The 20691-nt window shown below is 47.2% G+C and overlaps 1 protein-coding gene across 2 annotated transcripts in view; it reads right to left on the bottom strand.

Moving 5' to 3' along the window:
* The window catches only part of CACNA1C (calcium voltage-gated channel subunit alpha1 C), a 774332-nt gene that overhangs the window by 419134 nt on the left and 334507 nt on the right, over window positions 1-20691 (bottom strand). The gene's annotated exons all lie outside the window — the stretch shown is intronic.

Below are 20691 nucleotides of genomic sequence, written 5' to 3'. Positions count from 1 at the left end.
GCGCCAGTACACCTGGGCCAAGATGAGTGCCGGCGGTCTCACCATGGCTCGCCTCGACCGCCTTTATATCACCAGGCATCACCTGCCACTCCTGCGCAGCAGCCGCATCGCTCCCTCGGGTCTATCAGATCATGGCCTGGCCTTCAGCGAACTGAGCCTGCCGGGGAGAGCCTGTGCGCGGGCACCGTATTGGTGTTTGAACATTAGTCTGCTCCAGGACTCTTATTTCCGGGACTGCTTTGCCCACTTTTGGCGGAGGTGGGAGGCTGCGAGACCGAGCCACTCCTCCTGGAAGCTGTGGTGGGACGTGGGCAAGGTCCAGACCCGAGCCTTCTGCCAGCAGTACACCCAGCTGGCCACGAACAAGACGCGCCGCCGTATCCGGGAGTTGGAGGAGGACGTGGCAGAGCTCGAGGCTGCTCTGCTGGCCGCTGGCAGCGACGCGGCACTGAGCGAGAGCCTCCGGCTCCGCAGGAAATACCTGTGCGACTTGGCGGAGAGCGCAGCCCGTGGCGCGAGGATCCGTGCCCGCTGCCAGGAGCTGGTGGAAACCGACGCCCCGACCCGCTTCTTTTTCAACCTGGAGCGGCGGCGGGCAGCGAGCAAAGTCTTGGACCATCTCAAGACTCCTGAGGGCCGGGTCATTACAGAGCTGGGCGAAGTCCGCGAACGTGCTGTCGCCTTCTATCGCGACCTGTTCGCGGCCGAGCCGTCGTGCCCTGAGGCCACGCGGGAACTCCACGAGGGCCTACCGCGTCTCGATGCCCTGGAGGCCGGCGAGCTGGAGCGGGACTTGTCCCTGGAAGAGCTGGCGGCCGCCACGGCCGGCCTCGCCTCCGGCAAAGCCCCAGGCCTCGACGGGCTGCCTGCCGAGTTCTACAAGACCTTCTGGCCTCTCCTCGGCCCCAGCCTCCTGCGCGTTTTCCAGGAGAGCCTCGCCGACAAGGTCTTGCCGATCAGCTGCCGCCGAGCGGTGCTGACCCTGCTACCCAAGAAGGGAGACCTGGGCTACATGAAGAACTGGCGGCCGGTCTCCCTGCTGTGCGCGGACTACAAGATTCTGGCCAAAGCGCTGGCCAGCTGCCTCCACGCGGTCATGGCCTCTCTCACCGGGCCTGAGCGGCAGGACCATACAAGACAACCTGTTCCTGCTGCGGGACCTGCTCACGGCTAGTGAGCTCTTCGGCCTCGACGTCGGCCTCCTCTCTCTCGACCAGGAGAAGGCCTTTGACCGCGTGGGCCATGCCTACCTCTTCCGCACGCTGGAGGCCTTTGGCTTTGGGCCCCTCTTCACCGGGGCCCTCCGGGTCTTGTACCGGGACATTTCCAGCCTGCTCAAGGTGAACGGGGTGCTTTGCGCTGCGTTCCCCGCGTGCAGGGGCATTCGCCAGGGCTGTCCACTGTCGGGCATGCTCTACGCCCTGGCCATCGAGCCGCTGTTACACGCGTTGCGCCGCTGCCTGAGTGGGGTGGCCCTGCCATCGGCCACGGGCCCGTCCGCTGGCCCTCGTCTCCGGCTGTCGGCCTATGCGGACGACATCACCGTCTTCCTCGCCACCCAGGAAGACGTGCGGGCTCTGGCAGATTGCCAGCGGGCCTACGAGCGCGCCTCCTCCGCCCGCATCAACTGGGGCAAGAGTGACACTCTGCTGCTTGGCGCATGGACTGGCAGGCCTCCGCCGGACTTGCCGGGGGGCCTTGCCTGGCGCCGCGAGGGCCTCAAGGTCTTGGGCGTGTTCCTGGGGCCGACGACCTTCATGGCGCGCAACTGGGACGGCCTCGAGGAGGGAGTGGAGGCCCGCCTGCAGCGGTGGCGCTGGCGCCTGCCCAGCCTTTCCTACCGGGGGCGCGTCCTCATCATCAATAACCTGGCGGCGGCCACCCTGTGGCACCGCTGCGCGGTGCTGGACCCTCCGCCGGAGCTACTGGAGAGACTGCAGCGGCTCCTGGTTGATTTCCTGTGGGACGGACGCCACTGGCTCCCATGAGCTGCCCTCTACCTGCCCACCGGCGAGGGGGGCCAGGGCCTGATCGATCTGGCCAGCAGGGTGGCCGCCTATCGGCTGCAGGCCCTCCAGCGGCTCCTGTACACCGAAGGCCACCTCCCGTGGCGACAGCTGGCGTGCCGATTCCTGCGGCGAGTGGGGGGCCTCGGCTTTGACCGGGAGCTGTTTCAACTGGACCTCACCTTCCTGAACGGGGCGGTCCTTCCCCCGTTCTACCGCAGCATGGTGTGGGCCTGGCGGGCGGCCTTCCATCTCTGTCCCCAGGCCAGGCACCTGCGGTTCCCGCAGCTCCTTCGAGAGCCCTTGGTCCACAACCCGGCCCTGCACCGTGTCGTGCCGAGCCTGGCCTCCGCCAGCATCACGGCAGCTCTCGTCGAGGCACGCTCCACCCGCCTGGAGCACCTCCTGGACCCCGCTCGGTCGGACTGGCTGTCACCCGAGGCCTTGGCTGCCCGGCTGGCGATGCGCTCCGTCCGCACCGCGGGGCGGCTTCTGCGGGCCGTTAGGGCTGCCCTCCCGACGGAGGCAGTGACCGCCCTGGAAGCCCATCTCCAGACTCGCCGGCCCCTCCCCGCCGCAGACGCCACGGAACACGCCTTCCCACCGCTACCCGTCATCCCAGCGGTACCCGGCGAGCTGGCCAAGCGGCCCAACACGCTGCTCAGGCTCCCGGTGCCCCCCAGCAGCAACACGGGCTGCCCTTTTGGCACCCTGCCCCGCAAGGGCCTCTACATGTGGGTGGTGCGCACCCGGCACGCCCAGGTGCTGGCCGGCCGCCCTGACACCGCGTGGCAGCGGCGCCTGGCGTGGCCCGGGACCCTGGCGTGGCGCACGCTGTATAAGGCGCCCATCGCCAAGAAGACCGGCGACCTGCAGTGGCGGCTCGTGCACAGCATCCTGGCCACCGGCACCTTTGTGCGTCACCTGGACCCAGCAGCCTCGGCGGCCTGCCCCTTCTGCCTGGGGGTGCTGGACGAGGACATTTTCCACGCGTTTCTCGACTGCCCCCGGCTGCAGCCTCTCTTTGCCGCCCTGGGCGCACTGCTTCGGGTACTGGGCCGAGACTTCTCCGAAGACGCCTACGTCCACTCCTTTCCATACCGGGCGGCCGAGCGGGCCACGGTCAGCCTGGCCAACTTCCTGCTGGGCCAGGCCAAGATGGCCACCCTGAAGAGCCGGCGAAACCAGCTCACCAGCACCGGGATGGTCGATGCCCTGCAGCTCTTCCGCCTGCTGTTGCGGGCCCGCCTCTCGCTCGAGTTTGAGCACGCTGTCCTCCGGCGGACGGTGCCCGCCTTTGAGGAGCGCTGGGCCCTCGAGGGGGTGCTGTGCCGGGTCGAGGCGGGACGCCTGATCCTCGTTCTGTGATGCCACCGGCTGCTCAGGCCGCAGAGACACGTCAAGCGGGCCGAGGCCCTGGACTTTTGCTCGTGCGGGTCGACCCCGGAGGCCTCCATGGGTGTCCCTGCTGGCAGAACTGTAAATACTGTAAATAGTCCTTATGTTCGTTGTGTTGGTTGTTTTTTTTTGTCTAGCGTGTATGGGCAGGCCTTGCAGGCCATGAGCCCAGGCCTTGTCCATGAGGCCCAGAGCTTCGGGCATCCTTGTACATGCTTTTTACTGGCTCCGAGTCATCACCCTTCGGGGAATAAAGGTCTCTTAAAAGTCAAAAAGTCTATTCATTTCTCAAATCACACTAAGAGGTACCTCAGTCATTAGTTCTTATAACTACTTATGCTCATTCTTTCAGTCATGTCAACAGCTCTGATGTTTTTACCCCATCTTCTTCATTTATGCAGCACTGGATGATGGGGAAAGATCAACACAAAGGAAGCCCAACATTGAAAAAGGAAAGAAAAATATTTTTTTTACCATGTAACCCAAAGTTGTACGTTCAGCATTCTAGTAACTAACGGGGGATGTTTGGTGTAGATAGCTCAACACACAATAAATGAAACATGTGATACAGTGGCCATAATTTTAAAATACCGTGAACTTAAAAGATGCTGTAAATTTGAGGCTGACAAATTGAGGCAACTATTTAAGGTGAAAATTCTGTGGAGTTTAATGTAAATATTGCTGGAATTAAAAATAAGAACAAACTTCAGAACTAGGCCCAGAGAATATGAAATAACTCCATTTTGCCCACATTGGAGGGAGAGGACTTTTCCATACAAAGAAATACCCTTGCTTAGAGATGGAACAAACAATTTGATTAGCCAGATCCCACCTCAGAGGCCACTACCTCTAACCTTTAGGTTTAAGTGTTTGTAACTGGTTACTTCATCCCTTCTCTAAACTGGTATCACTGTTTAGGGGTACCTTACTGATATCACTCAAAGGAAGGACTTACAGGCAAGCACCAGTGCTAATGCTACTGAATAGATCAAAGCAAGTAGTGAAGGCCAGCACAGATCCATTTTTCACTATCTGCAGAACTGGAGTGTTTTCCCTTCCAAATAACTGTGAAATCTGAAATGTTTTAGATATCAAAGCAAATTGCTGTCACTCAAACATACAAATACAAAATTCCAAACCAGGAAAAAAGATGCTATTTTTAACACTGAAGTCATACCATTTCACTTAGATGGTTACTCATGCCAAGCTTCTTATCCACCCCTTTCCCTAGGCAGCCCAGTGTTATCTTCAGAGGATTATCACCTTGTTAAATGATGGAAGCTGTCTTCAGCCACTTGTGCAGGTCAGTGTTGCTGATATCTGGTGGCCAAAAAACTTTAAAGGTTTTTAGTGAAGACCTTTAAGGGCAGAAATTTATTCCATTTTTACTCCTATCCCTTTTGCATTTCTACAGCACCTTTGGTACAGGATGCCAAAATACTCTGCAAACATTGACTAACCAATCCATGTAAGATTGTTGTAGAACAGGTAAGTTTTAACATCTCCATTTTAAAAATTAAACAAACCAATTATAACACACATTTTAAAGAACTGCTACTGATTTTTTGAGCTGCAATTTTTGGGTACCTAGCTTGTGGTATGTGTAATATTTCAAGCTGAGCTCAGAGTAGAGGAAGGCCCCCAAATTAGCAGATGCTAGTAAGTCACCTATACCTTGCCAAGGAACACAAAAAGTAACTAGGATAGAAACTAAGCTTCCTGATTCACAGGTCTGGGCAGACATACAAATACCATTCCTCTAAATGCAATGAATTTTACTGCTTGTTCCATTTGTTTATTTGTTTGTTTTATTGCCACCAAAGGTCATTGTCAAGGTCAACAGCAAAACTGGACAGTTATTTTTCAACCTTTTTTGTTGGAAAATGCTAATAATAATTGTCACAACCCAAGGGTGTGATTTTTGTTTGTGTGTGCTTCGGCACTGCTAAATTATTTCCCACCACTCGTAGCTTTCTTTGCAGGGTGCATTTCTAGGTTGCAAAAGAGAAATGCACGGTGCAAGGAGTTCCCGCCATTCACATGCAAATTTGTGTCCCACTATTGGCCAGTTCTAAATTATTCCCACGTGGCGGCTAGCAATTGGCCTGCTAGCCATATAAGAGGGTTAAGCGGTTTCCGCCCAAGTTGGAGATCTCTGGAGGAGAACCCTGCAAGGGGGGGACTCCGTAAACATCTTGAGGAGAACTCTAGGTGCGCTGCGGAGCTTATCGGACCCAGCACGTGTACCTTAGAGCTGGCTATAGGGGTCTGATCAGCCTCTAGCCTCTCCCCATCGCCGCCTGATCCCTCGACGTACCCTTCCCTGCGAGCAAGTTCCACGGAGCCTAGCAAACTTCGTGTGAGTGTATTCAGAGCTCTTTGATTTGAGTTACTTTCTTCGGTTGACACGACGGGCTCGCGGTTTAGAGCTTTCAACCGGATTGGGCTAGAAGGTTCACGGGAAGGAACTCTAGTCCGCCTCTCTTCTTTTCTGTCTGTAACTGCAACTCAAGCAAGTTTTCCTGCCTGCACCGTGACCATCTTCTGTGTAAGTAAAATAATCTTTATTCAACCCCTAAGTGTCCGTGCCTAATTCTAGCGTGCTGCCTGCCTTCCCCGACCCAGCATGTCCGGGCTGCTGGCCACAGCCCGCCACGCGAAAAAACCCCCGAGGGCCTCGGACCACTCTCGGCCCGCACAATAATTAATACTTTGGGGTGAAGACTCTTCCTGTGTCTGTCCCCCTCCCCCCCCCAATGGTAGGAGCTTGCTAACATCATTGTTCCCCCACTCCAGAGCCTGAGCCTGGGGCAGGGGCAGGCTGGGACACTGAGTACCAAGGGCCACCCAAACTGGAATGGGGATTGGGCCTGGCCAACCTGGGGCCTTTTTAAAAAACTGCAACCTGTTTAGGGGGTGGGGAGTTGAAGGCAGCACTGCCAAAGGGCAATGCTCAAGGATACCCTTGAGTATTACCTTTCAACAGGGACAGAGAGAAGAATGGAGGAGATATTGTATTGCTTATCCTTCCTGTTTAAACTTTGACTAGAGCCTTGCTATACAGTAACCTTAGGCAGCTTCTGGAGCTCTTAACCCCTGGACTAGCTGCACATTAACACCTTTAAAGTAGTTTAAAGCACTCATTATTCAGTGTAAATTTACACCACTCCAGGACAGGATTATCTCTAATCTGCCTAATATTCCTCCTGTTCCATTAACTTGTGGCCACTCTCCACAGCTTTTCTGCATAAACTGAACTCCTCTAGCATCCCAGGAAGCAGTTGGCACTCCTGAGTCAGGGCAAGCAGGGATGCAGGGCCACAGTTCCTTCCTCACCGGCATATGCAGCAGAGCGAGCACCATAGCCTTGGAGTGCCTGGTTGTGCAGTGTCTCCTGCCATGGCTTGGATTAGTTGGAGCAGCAGCAGGGAGATGGTGCCCCCCTTTCCACTCAGACTCCAATTATAAAATGGAGATGTTAAGCTGGTCTGGGGCCAGGGAAGAGTTAAAACATTGTTCTTACTTTCATGTATGGAGTAAGTGAACAGTTAGATGAAGAGCGGGGAGAAGTAAAGGGTGGGATGGACTGCTGGTATAATTTTTGGTCTTGGGGAGTGGGGGTTGTTGTCTCTTTTTTTTATATATATATATTTTTTATTTTGTTTCTATATTTTGTCTTGTATTGTATTGCAAGCTGCCCTGCGCCTTTTTTGAGAAGGGCAGCATATAAATCCAATAAGCAAAAAATGTATGTCAAAACCAGAACTTTTCATAGGAAAGGGTAATTATCAACAGACTTTCATCAGGAAGGTTTCTTAGGCCCAGGACATAATTCCTCAAAGGCAGAGAGAAGAAAGAGATGGGCAGTGACTACAGAATAGCCAATATCCTGTGTTTGGGGGTACTTACTGAGATATGAGCATCCCGGATATTGAGCAGGGGTTTGAATCTCACTCCTCCACATCCCAGATGAGTGTCCTACCCCTAAAGCTATGGACATTTTGGAATCCTTGCTCTCTTACTCTCTCTCTCCCATCTTTACCCCCTCCCTCTGTCTCATTTTTTCCCCTAAACTTTTTAAAGGTCTCAGTTTTGTCTTGATGTAAAATGAAAGATGGTTTTGAAATACTGAACATTTTTGCTGGATAGAAACAAATTCCTATCCTGGTTTACCCACCAAATATAAAAAGCAAATTAGCCCATTCATTGTATTCTCTTCCACAAATACCAAGCAGTTCACTATAGGTCTGGATGTACCTTGTTACCCCCATTTTATACACTTATACACACTGTGTATGTGCGTGTATGTGTGAGTGCTTTTAACATTAGCAACCCTACAAAAACAAAACCTGCTTGCATTGGAAACCTGATTCTGAGCTGTCAAAAGCATGATTATGTTCAACAGTAAGAGAAATTTTTAAGAATTAGGAACATTTCATTTAAAAACTAATCCTAGACCAGGCATCAGGAAATTCTGGTTCTATTCCCAGACATTGATTAGCTGTATAACCCAAGGCAAATTCTTTTAATCTTCCAGTCCTTCAGTTTCCCTGCCTGTAAATTGGAGCTAATGATATTTACCCAGCTGTGTAAAGCATCTGCAGAACTAAATTTAAGTGCTAAGTCTTATTATTTTAACTACCTCATTATTTTACAATATATCAGATCAAGCCCCAGACAAAGTTAGGCTGGTAGTATGTGCTGACAGTGGGGCACTATAATAAGGGACAGAAGAAGGCTGCAGTTTTATGGCCTAGACATACAAGAACTTGAAACCATATTTCAAACACAGTTGTAACACAGTTTGTATCCATATCTACATTTACAACTGTTTTTATAGACACAGCTAGAGATTTGCTAAGAGAATAGAAGATGCCATGGTTTTCGTTACTGTGATTATTTAAGAAAGAAAAGGATTTCTCTCACCAGATACGGAAACTGTACACAGCACAGCCATGTTCTAAAACAATGGTCAGGTTTTCATGCTCAAAATTTACTTTGAAGCACATATATCACTGAAATGGTAAAGTATCCAGTAATGATCAACGTGGGCATATAAAGAGCTTGTATGAAATCAGAACAGCGACTAATTAAACCACAGTATCACATTATTCAAATGTGAGCAGATTTTAATGTATTTCCAGTGAGGACAAGACCTTTAAAGTATATTTTTGGAAGAAAGGTAACACTGTTTACTTTTGCTCATTTCTAGTGACTGCCCAGATGGAAGTTACAAAACTTAGCCACTTTTTAGAGTCAGTGAAAGATAACCATATACCTTGTCCACAGCACTTAGTAAACAGGTATGTGACTGAAAGTATGCCTCTACACATAATCGCCTTCATTTTTGCAAATCTATCACTACATACGGTCAGTGGAGACAGCTATATGAAGGGTACCATAAAAAAGTCTATATTGTCCAGATAGTAAGAAGCTAGACAAATATTTAAGAAGAAAACAGTATTTTTAAAAGATGTTTCTTTTTTAAGAACGTCAGAAGAAAGATGGTTTGTGGTAAAAGTTACAAGATCTGGGGTTTATTGGCGACTTTGGCATAGATTGCCTGTGTAAATTTGAGAATGTCTACCTCTTAACCTTAATCTCTACATGGCTGTTTCACCAGGGATAAGACAGGAACAGTAAGACTACTGATTTCACTACTGATTTCTTACAGTGAAAATATATAAAAATATATCTATCCAAATTCCAAAGGAGTGGTAAGTCAATATTTAGTCAACTTCTTACTGAAAAATGGAGATATGGAAGGAGCAGGAGATTTAAAACCTAGCAGTCCAGCTCATAGAAACAAATCAAATATAATTCCTTTTTTTTTTACTTAAAACTTATTTACTTGAGGAGCTATCTAAATACCTTCCTAATGGACAAAACAGAAAGGGAATTCAAGTATATAAAATAATTATATTATGGTAAATGTATGGTTGGAATTTTTTTTAACTACAAAGCTAAAAGGATTTCAAACAATTCATATAAATTCCATTTAGATAGGTAGACAGATGGATGGCTCCTCATCCCAAACAAATGTTATTTTTTATCCTTTTACAAAAACTGTAAACAAGAGCTAACCCAGCATTAAAAAATGCCTATTTTATAAATAAAGCAAACCTCCATGGCTTTCCATTATTACATAGACATGTCTGGTCAACTCATTGCAGTAGAGGAAGTCTTATCAGCCATAAATTTTATTAAAATGGTAAAACCCTATGTCCGGATGAATAGTCATTAATATAAAAAAACAGGTAAAGCCAAACCAGTAGCTCTTTTATAAATTTGTTAATTTGTTCTCTGTGAAGAGAGAACAATATCTAAGATGTGACAATGAAACTGTTCTTCCTAAACCTAGAAACACCTTTTGGACATGTTCAGCATACAGACCTTTTGTTTAATCTCCAGTGTAAATATTTCCATTAGCTATTATCAAACTGAAGCATCTACATAACCTTTTTTGCATATGAAATAATTTAAATAGAAACTAAAAACAAAGAGAGATTTGTTTTTAGATACTGAAAAAAATGTGAACCACTGTGAAACACACTTAGGCTAGGGACAGACATTCAAAAAGCCTGAGATTGAATTGATTCAATCTTTGCTGGTTAGTCTAACTTGCCTAGGCTGAATCAGTTTGCAACTGCTAAGGCATCCCCTCTGGACTGAAAAAATGCCAGCACATGCCTGCTGTGGCTCAGGCTAGAAGCCAGGGGGTGCCAGACAGCCCTTGCTTCCCTTCCACAGTGCTGAGCTGGGTGGTGGGGGGGCATGGCCAGTGATCTGACTAGGGATCCCCCCTCCCCCCACACTGGTCAGCGAGGGAGCCAGCTGGGATTCACACAGCATTTATCACACCATCAGCAATACAAAAGGATCTCTCATTAGTTCAAGCTCTTAAACAACTTGTTCCAAAAAAGGAACACGGGGATATTACCAGCTACCTGTTGATTAGCTCCAAAGAGCCCTAAGCAGCACGGTCCTGTCTGCTTGTGTCTTGTCTGCCACAACATGGATCGTAGCCAGCATGTGGTATGCTAGCTAATGTTGAGAGTTGTCTGTGTAAGGCAGAGGGGAGGGAGGAATCCATGCTTTAGCAGGGAGTGGTGAGGGTGGGCGCAGGGAGCAGGAGGAAGCTAGGCAAACACCTGCTGGAGCTGCAGCCAGGGAGCAGAGGGGAGGGACCAGCCCAGCTCCCTGGAGCAAAGAGCCCCGCCCAGCTTAGAGACCATGCCAGGATACAGGGGGACTCTGATTTACCTTAAACCAGGAAGGGGTCTGGAACAGAAATTGCATAAACCAGTTTAACCCAAATCAGTTAAGTCTGATATTACATTCAACCAGGTTTATCTCAAACCAGTGTCCCAGGGACAACGGGGCTAGAGGGAAGCCCCGGGCCGGAGCCAGAGGGAACGCTCGCTTATGCTCCGCAGGAGGTGAGGACGGTAGCGGCGTGCAGGCCGGGGAACCACCCGTGCGGCTCATTAGCCGCGCCTTCATACAGCTGGAGCGGAGTGACGTCAGAGAGAGGCGCTGCTCGGCGGAAATAAAATGCGGCCCCGAAGGCAGAGGGGCCACGCTGCAGGAGGACGCAGGGCCCGGAGGGAAGCCTGAGGCCAGAGCTGGGCACCCGCACGGGGCCTCTGCCACGGGCAGAGTAGGCTGTAGCAGTGCCGGGAGCGGCGGAGCTGGAGACAGCCGCAGCCGCGGGGATAGAGGCGGCGAAATTGACGCTGGAGCCGGCAGAGGCACTGAGGAAGAAACCGGAGAGAGGGCCAGCCGGAACCACCGGTAAGGTAACTGGGGAAGAGCCGGCAGGGACCCCGGAGGAGGAACCGAGGAAGAGCCGGCAGGGACTCCGGTGAGGTAACCGGGGAAGAGCTGGCAGGGACTCCGGAGGAGGAACCGAGGAAGAGCCAGCAGGGACTCTGGTGAGGTAACTGGGGAAGAGCCGGCAAGGATTCCAGTGAGGGAACCAGGGAAGAGCCGGCAAGAACCCCGGTGAGAGAACTGGGGAAGAGTCGGCAGGGACTCCGGTGAGGGAACCGGGGAGAGCCAACGGGGATGCCGGTGAGAACGTCGGGGAAGAAGCCCGCAGGGACTAGAGGGCTCAGGACACGTGGTCCTCGGGCCAGGGACGAGGAACAGAAACTCCGTGACCAAAGGTGGCGTTGGCCGGGGTGTAGGGGAGGTCGGAGCTCTGTGAGAACCCGCCCAGGGGCGCTTTGGCACTGGAGGCCGTAGAGAAGGGGACCCCCTGCTGTGGCCCAGCCGAGACCTCGATCAGCGAGTTCCGGGGATCTGCCACCGACTCCCGGGGCACACTCCGGGGACCTTCCAGCGAGACCGGGGCAGATCCGGTTAGCTGCCCATGCAAGAGTTGCCCGAGAGCGCCTTCTTGAGCGGAGGCAGGCACAACCAGTTTCAGCCATTTTCAAACCGGTTTATGTGCACTGAACATCTGTTATGTTACAGGTTTAAACCAGTTTAAGTGATCTGAAACTGGTTCATGTATAATGCCTATCCCTAGCCTTAAAAGCCTTCTGAACTGGACTTTAAAGGCATGATTCCAGTATATCTAGCAGACAGATATTAAACATATTACTGAAAAATATTACAAGAAAATATTATTTTTCATATATGCATATATACACATAGCCCCAGGAGGGCTGCAAGCTGGGGGGCTGCACTGGGCTCTTCCCAGGGGGTGCGTACCCCTGGATCTATGCGTGGCAAGAAAGCAGGCTGCCGCTGTCGGCTGGGGCTGACAGCACCACCAGGCTCTTCCTGGTGCTCAGGGCAGGCAGCAGGTTGGGGGGCCGCCGCCGCCTGCTCTTAGCACCAGGAAGACCACGGTGCCACCGCCAGCCCCAGCCCACTCTCATCTCATGCACAGATCTAGGGACATAAGCCCCCTGGGAAGAGCCTGGCACAGCCCCCCAAGCTTGCAGCCCTCCCAGGGTTTCCCGTAGCAGCAAAAGTTGCACCCCCTCACCCCACACCTGCACCCACCAACAGTTCCCTCTGCATTGCTCCCTGTTGCAGCCCTGGGAGCAGCCGATGCCACCTGCTTGCGGCTGCTGGGCTGCACCGTGTCCCTCCCCCACCCCTTCCCCTACAGACTTACCTCGCATATAACACATTTTCCTTGCATATAATGAATTTTGGATATAAAAAGGATAATCGCATAAGAGAGAATTTGCATATACAGAACCTGCATAAAGTGAGGGAAACCTCTGTAAGAAATTCTTATATAATAATATTCTTATATTATGAAAAAATTAGCATAAAATATTACAAAAGCAATTCATAGGATGTGCTACCAACAAAATAATTTTACACAGGGAGGAAGGAGTAGTGTAGGAGGAAGTGTGCACATGTGCCTACATGTATTCTTTTTGTACTTTTTTGTGTATAGCTGTTCATGTAATTTAGTTTAAATACTATTATGAAATGATTGGAGCCTTTGGTCAGAGCAATGGGTTTAAAGTATTTGCAGCATATTGCAGTGTTAAAATTGGAGCAGTTTTGCTACATTTGTATTGTTCCCAGCTTGTCCACACATAGCAATTAGAATGTAACAGATGCTACCCTTTCAAAATTTTCCCTTTTTAAAATTGCTCTACATGTCCATACACTCAAGATGGGGTCTCTTTTTGTAGCATTTTACTTGATGACTGAATATAATCCAACAAGACAATTTTGGTACAAACTATAAGTAGAAAAGTAGCCAGCTGCTGTTTACTCTCCCTGTCCTTGGGAGTGAGGCAGGGTGAGGTGGAAGGGGCAGGGTAGCCCCTGTGGGTAGTCTAGGGGAGCTGGCGGCTCAGAAAGGATTCAAGCCCCCAACCGCTTATAAAATTGGATATCCCTGGTTTAGGGAATCTGCCAAATTGATCAGATTAAGATTACCAGTAATCATTATTTACATTTCATCATTTTGCTTGCTGTACTGTCCTAATAACCAAGATATTTCATTTTTTAAAATATTTTTTTCCCCAAATAGATTATTCTTAGAAGATGTACAGCTGCCACTTTCTTATCTGTATTTCTTGCACTGGTCAAAATATTAATTTTTATTTAGGTAAAAGTATAATAGAGCTGGTCCCCTACAGAACCTGACAACTAGGAGGACCAGGAGTCCCACAGCTGGCAGGACCAAGAATCCTGGCAGCAGTGGGGCACTGTTGGTATGGAGAGTCTGCAGCTGTGGGGCTCTTCATCCTGGAAGCCAATGGGTGCTGCCAGGGCTGAGAGTTTCCACAGCTGCAAGACTCCTAGCCCCAGCTGCACATGCTGCGCCCCTGAGGCTAGGAACCCCGTCAGCTGATATAGTGCACATTTTCCAGCTCTAACTTAATAGCTGGATGGACCTTTTATGGCATGATAGTTATTTCACACATGTGGCCTATCTAAATTAATCATGCAATTAACAAATTAATTGCATACTACATGTAACGTGTGGAGGGGGCCCTGGGGATGAAGACAGTAGGGTTGGAGCACTAGTGGAGAGCAAGTGAAGAAGTGTCTTGCATTCAGCTGAAACTAATGGTATCAAGAGGATGTAGGAATGGGAATATAATCACACATGCTGGAATTTGTTTAGCACACTGTGATTAACATAGCTATACTTATGAAAAATGGGAAAGGAGGGGGGTTCAGCCACTCTACAGCACTGGTCACTACTGTCACAGTCCCCCCTTTGTAAAATCCTGGATCTGCTTCTGGGTGGGAGGATGGGTATTATCTTGCAGCAGGGACCAAGAACTGGCTTTGTCTGTGTTCCATCAGGAAGGGATTCAGTTGTGATTCCTGGTTTGTTCTATGCACTATTACTTTAATTATTGTCAGATGATGCCAAAAGTATGTGGTTTTTGAGACAATCCTGACTGTAAGAGAGCTTCTCCAATAGTATGAGTTTCAGACCAGATGCCTAAGGATGTGTTGGTATTTATACTCCTGTGTTACTGTTTAGAGCCAGGAAAATGGTACAGTAGTTAGGACATTTTCTGGAGACTCAGGACATCCAGGCTCAGTTCCCCAAGTGATCACATGCAAATCATTTATTCTGTCTGTGCTATTTGTAAAATGGGAATAACAGTATTTCTTTACCTTTTCAGTGGACGGTGAAGGTAAATGAATTAAAACTCATGAGGTTTTCAGGTACTTTCTTAATGTGGGACATACAAACACCTCAGATGCGGCCTGACTTTGGAAGATGCATTTCTTTATGATGTGGATACCTTTAAGAGTGTTGTAAGTTGTTACATTTGCCCAGGGATTGCAGGAGGGAACAGCAGAACAGTAGGCAGAGTATGGGTCTCTGAATAAACAAGCTTTATCATTCTATAAGATTAACTCCTTGGTCTTTTGAGAACTACACATGGTACCAGGAGTGGGGTCCAAAGAAAGAAAAAAAAGGAGCATCTCAGTATCCCAGAGGATTTAAAGCTGCCCACCAATGCAGCAGAAAACTGGAAGAAATTGCTTAACCATATACATGACAGCCAGTGGAGCTACAGAGAAGGAAGATTCATTCAAATTAGCTATTTTTTTTCTTTAAATATAGCAGGCCCAGAAGCTCTGTCTCTTTATAATAGCTTACAACTGTCAGAAGCAGAAAACAAAAGCTATGGCACAATAGTGAAAAAGTTTGAGAAATATTGTACACCCAAACAAAATAAAACCTTTGAACAGTATAATTTCCACATGAAACAGCAGAAAGAATGTGAGAATAAATATAGTACATGTTAATATAATTAAAAGAGTGATTCCGGTCACAGATAAATGTGGGCACTAATTGTAGACGCTACTGCTTAGGACATCACATTGCAAAAAATGATAACAGCTATTCGTGCTGGTTGGCCTGGAAAACGCATACCTAGCTCCTACTCTAAATTCAAGGAAGAGCTGTCAGTACTGGATGCCATTTTGTTCAAAGACTCATGACTTCTTGTTTCAGCAGGGCTAAAGAAAGACATTTTAAACAGCATATATGAGGGGCATCTAGGCATTGACAAATGTAAAAGGAGAGCAAAGGGTGCTCTAGATTAGCCAACATAAATAATGACATAAAAGATGCTGTCAAGATGTGTACAACGTACCTGAAGTACAGATCAGCACAAAGAAAAGAACCCATGATGGTCATGGGGGAGCCCGTAGCTCCATGGTATCAAGTGAGCATTGACTTATTCATAGATGCAGGAAGAAATGATGTGTTAGTGCTGGATTATTATTCTCACTATCCTGAAGCACAACAGCAAACCATGCCATAATTCATATCAAATCAATTTTTGCTAGACATGGGATTCCACAAACTGTGAGAACAGACAATGAACCTCAGTTCAACTGTCTTAATCGTATAGAGTTTGCAAACAAATATGGATTCTGTCACAATACTTCAAGTCCTAAATGCCCACAATCCAATGGTCTGGTGGAAAATGGAGCACAAATAGTGAAGAAATTGTTGAAAAAAGCTACAGATTCACACACCAATGTTTACTTGTCACTCTCAAATTACAGGGCAACACCCATGAAACATGCAATGCCCCAGCAGAAATGCTGTGTAACAGGAAACTCAAAACCAGGCTGCCAAATCTTTTAGATGATGCTCATCAGAAGGAAAAGCAAGACGTGAAAACATTTAAAAAATCTGACAAACTCAAACAAAAAATGGTACTATGACAGGGGTTCCAGGGAGTTACCACAACTGCACATATGGTGCTCATCTCAGATGGACACATATGGAAACAAAAAGCACTAGTTTCCCATCAAGTAGCTCCCAGATCCTATAAAGTAGTCTCACCGGAAGGACAGGTGTTAAGGAGGAACAGACAATACTTGCAGCTTGTAAAGGCGAGAAAAAAAGCAGCATCACGAGATTTACCAAAGGAAACAGAGCTAACAACAAAGCAACAAGAAATGACAGAGAGGATTAAAAATGACACAGAACTAGAGACATCTGAACAAGGAAACCAAACAAGAACTGAACCAATAAGGATTGGGAATGCAGAGAAACTGAGAAGATCACTTAAAGCCATGAACTACTGGTGCCTCCCATGACGAGGGGGGGGGCGCACCATGGCAGTAAGCGGGAACCACCTGCAGCCACTGGCTGCCATGTTGATGGTGGTGAGTGGTGAGCAGGGACCGCCTGCAGTGTTGACGGCAGTGAGTGGTGCTGCAGTGTCGACAGTGGGAAGCGGGACCATCCACAGTGTTGACTGTGGTAAGCAGCAAGTGGGGACCACCCACAGTGTCGATGGTGGCGAACGGCCAGTAGGGACCACCCGCAGTGTCATCAGTGGCGAGCAGCAAGCAGGGACCACATGAAGTGTTGGAGGTGGTGAGTTGGGGAGGTGGCGAGTGGTGAGCATGGATCGCCCGCAGCCACCACCGGCCACGTTGGCAGCGACTGCCCACAGAAGCCGGCGGCGGCCAATCTCAGGGGGGTCACGTGCCTCCCCCCCGCCATGTTCCCCTTACCTGTCACCTATGCTTAGAGCTAAAAAACCAACACAAAGACTATGGGTTGACCTAAACTTCCAATGTTAGCATTACATGGGGGCATGTTACATGTAAAGGGGGGAGATGTGTGGATACTTTTAAGAGTGTTATGTATAAATTGAGATTGCAGGAGGGAACAGCAGAACTGTAGGCAGAGTAAGGTTTATCGAATAAACCAGCTTTATCATTCTATAACCTTAACTCCTTGGTCTTTTGAGAACTACACAGAATAAGCCTGAAAAAGTAGTGGCTGATATATGAATGCCCCCTTACTTAATGAATTCAGCAACTATGTTGTTGGATTCCTTTATATTTCTCTGCAAGTCACCTTCAGTAACTTTCTGTAGTGTCCAATTAACATGCAGGAAACAAAAGGCAATGGCCTAACATCGACACTTTCAAATTATGATTAAAATGACATTGTTGCAGATTGCTGTACTGCACTTGCTCAAAACTAGAATTTTGCTGTCTTTAAATTGCATCCTATAATATAGTCACATCTGTCCTTGTGATCTAGCAAGGAATGTGGATACCACATTATGCCACTGAAATCTCTAGCATCTAGTAACATGAACACAAAGTCATAGAGAGAAAGACTTGGTTTGCAGACTGCAAGAATACTTTATATTTGAATAAAACCATATTCTAGTGTTTACACACACCTCTAGTTCATCTATCTCACTGCATGTCAGCAAATTTCCCCTTTGCCCCTAAGTATTCCTGTGAACAAACTGTACTCATCCCACATTGATCAGTCAGGAGATTCTTCATTACTCAGAAAGGTTCAGTTTGCTGGGCATGATTCCATCACTCGTGGTATACCTTCATATGGCAGACACATTTACTGCATAATTATTCAAAGACACTGAATTTCAATAAACCATATTTTTCAAACTAGTCCCCTTTGTTCGAAGGAAACCCTTTTAGTATGATTGGCAACTTGACAACTTGGCATTTCCTTATTATAATGAACTATATAGTTTGTGAACAGACTTTAATTAAAAACTGCCTATACTACATGCATTGCCCTGCAGTTTACATTATAATTTTGAGGTCAGACATACATATTAGCACTACCTTTCGGCAGCCACAGTTCTCTGATCAAGTATACTAAATAATAGTTTGACTAATGCTGTTAGAGCCACTAGATAGCAGTGAATCAAGCAGTGTTGATTAATATGTATGGTATCCCCCACGTTTGTTGCATACACAAGCTTTCAGTTATAAGTAGTTACAGTGCAACCCATACAAAAATACCTGTAAATGGAATAGAGCAGAGATAAAATATAGGTTCTCCATATGCCAACTATAAAACAGAAGTACAGGGAGGCCTTTAATACATATATCAGATAGCAGTCAAAGGGAGAAGCATAGCAAGAGGGCTTGGATTTTTATACCATTTCATCACATGGCAAAGCTATTTATTTATGAATTTCTGAGAAGAGAAATGGTCCAGCTCTGCATGCATTTGGCAAACAACAGAAAAATATAGAGAAGAAGAGAGAATAGGTAGGTAGGTCAACATTTACCAAAACTTTAGTGCCAGGGAAAATCAACTAGAGGAAGGGAATTTTCCCAGCTCTTACAGTCATTAAATCAATCAGAGAAAGACATATAGTGGTACCATATGGTGACAGTAAACATATTTCATCTTGTCATGAATTACTGGGAGGAAAGCATCTGTATCAGCAATCACTTGATCAACATAATATTTTTGACTACAATTAAATAGGTTTCATAGCATACTAGGATCTTAACTCGCCTTGATGAATGGGAAGCACTGTCTTCAACAATGCCAGTATCTTCTTTGAACTGGTTAACTATAAGACACTAGAACCCAAAGGTACACTTTTTATATTCCACTTGAAATATGAAGCAGAGCACCAAAAGAGACTAGTGAGGAATGCATTGCTTCCAAAAAGAGATTATTGTAACATGAAACTCTCTCACTGACCATGGTGGAACAGATTTCCATTAGGATTGACGTATATAGCCCTTAGATAGCAGCAACATGTTGGGTCAAAAGCTACTATAAAGACTGATTTTGAAAGGGGCCTCAGTCTGGTCTCACACTAAGAGTGCCTGTATACAAGCTCGGAGGCTGCTCCAACATGCTGTAATTACAGCGCATTGGAGCAGACTTGATTAATGGAGTCTGCTGGAGCATGGTAAGTACCGTGCTTCAGCAGCCTCCCATCTCTCATGTATCTGCATCCCCGTGCTTAAAAATGGCAGTGGGGCTGCTTGAACTAAAGCTCATTCAACGAGCTTTAGTTCAAGTGCCCCTTCTACCATTTTTAAGTGTAAGAAGGCTGATACATGAGATGCTGCAGCACTTTAATGAAAGCGGTTTTCAGAGCCACTCTAATTAAAGCGCCACACTCTCCACCCCTGGAGCACATGTAAAAGTGCCCTAGGGTTCATTTGTGGATACAAATTAATGTGAACAAGTTTGAAAGTGCAAATTAGGAAGTCACTTCTCAAAATGGGACTGTCAAATGAAGACAGCTTCCTAGTGCTAAGAGACAACAGTAAAGACCAATATGGCACCCAATGCTGCTAGAGTTTTTGGGTTTTTTTTTCCTTAAAATAAATTCACTCAAAAGTGTATAAGGTTTGCTAATGAAAATCAGAACACTTAACCATCAAATCTGATTTCCAGTCCTCTTTTGTTGGTTCCAGCATCAACCATAATTTATATGGCTTGAGAACCATTAATTTTGGTCAAAAAAAGATCTAGAAGTTGCCAATAAAATATCTGTAACATTAAATAGTTTTTGTGGCAGTTTTCTTTTTAACTGTGAATGTTTCCAAATACTGGGCATCTCTTCCTCACTGTTTACTACCTTTTGCCTTGATCCTGGACACAAGCTTAACTTTATAAACAACAGTCCTGAAGCTGCCTGGATGAAAGCCTTAAAGTTTAATATCTGAGACTCTCATCATGTCTTTATATGCAGGTGTAAAAGTAACTAGAACAATAGGATCCCACAACATATCATTCTAGCTTTTTTTTTTTTTTTTGGCAAATACCTTTCCAAATAGGAAGGCCTTACAGTGTTTCTGAAAGATGTCCAGGCTCAGGCTCAAAGGTCTGCCAAGCCTCAAGAGGGAGAGGGTCTCAGTGGGGAATGATCTCTCATGTGTTTTCACCAAGTGGACTTCGTACATTGATGGTACTTGTAGGAGGTTGCTCTCAGCTGACCTCAGAGATCGCTCTGGGTCATAAGGGAGAATGTGGTCTCTGTAACTTGTCAATATACAGACGGTGTGTGACAACAGCTGATCTTTATTCTCCACTTCTCTCTTTAGTGGTTCGAAAAGTTAATGAGCAGTAAGAATATGCTAGATAGCTTAGTTGCAAATTTCAGAGCAGGATCCAAATTTTTCCAAAGTTAGGGTATTCAGAGCTGAAGTATTGCTTCCAAACCTACCCTAGACAAAATTTGAATATGATTGTACTCCATTGTATTTATAAAAAATGGCATGAAAAGGTGGAGACATTGGCAAACAGTAGTCCTTCCCACAAGAAGTGTATGCATGCAAAATACCTCAGTGTTTTATTAATAGAGCACCCCTGCACACCATGGCACCCTGCTTCAGAATCACTGCTACAGATAATCCAATCCAAGCTCTTGTATATCACAACTATATTCATAGTTTAAAACTGTCTTGTGGTGCTTGCCAGAGACAGAGTAATGGCAAGAGACTATACAAATTAAAACAATCTCATGAAACTGAAATCTTGCCTGAGTAATGAATGAAAGATTTGCCCATC

This window comes from Alligator mississippiensis, chromosome 4 (assembly GCF_030867095.1).
Source record: "Alligator mississippiensis isolate rAllMis1 chromosome 4, rAllMis1, whole genome shotgun sequence".
Taxonomy (NCBI): Eukaryota; Metazoa; Chordata; order Crocodylia; family Alligatoridae; genus Alligator; species Alligator mississippiensis.
Note: the sequence above shows the minus strand (reverse complement) of the source record. Positions and strands in the feature narration are given on the sequence as shown.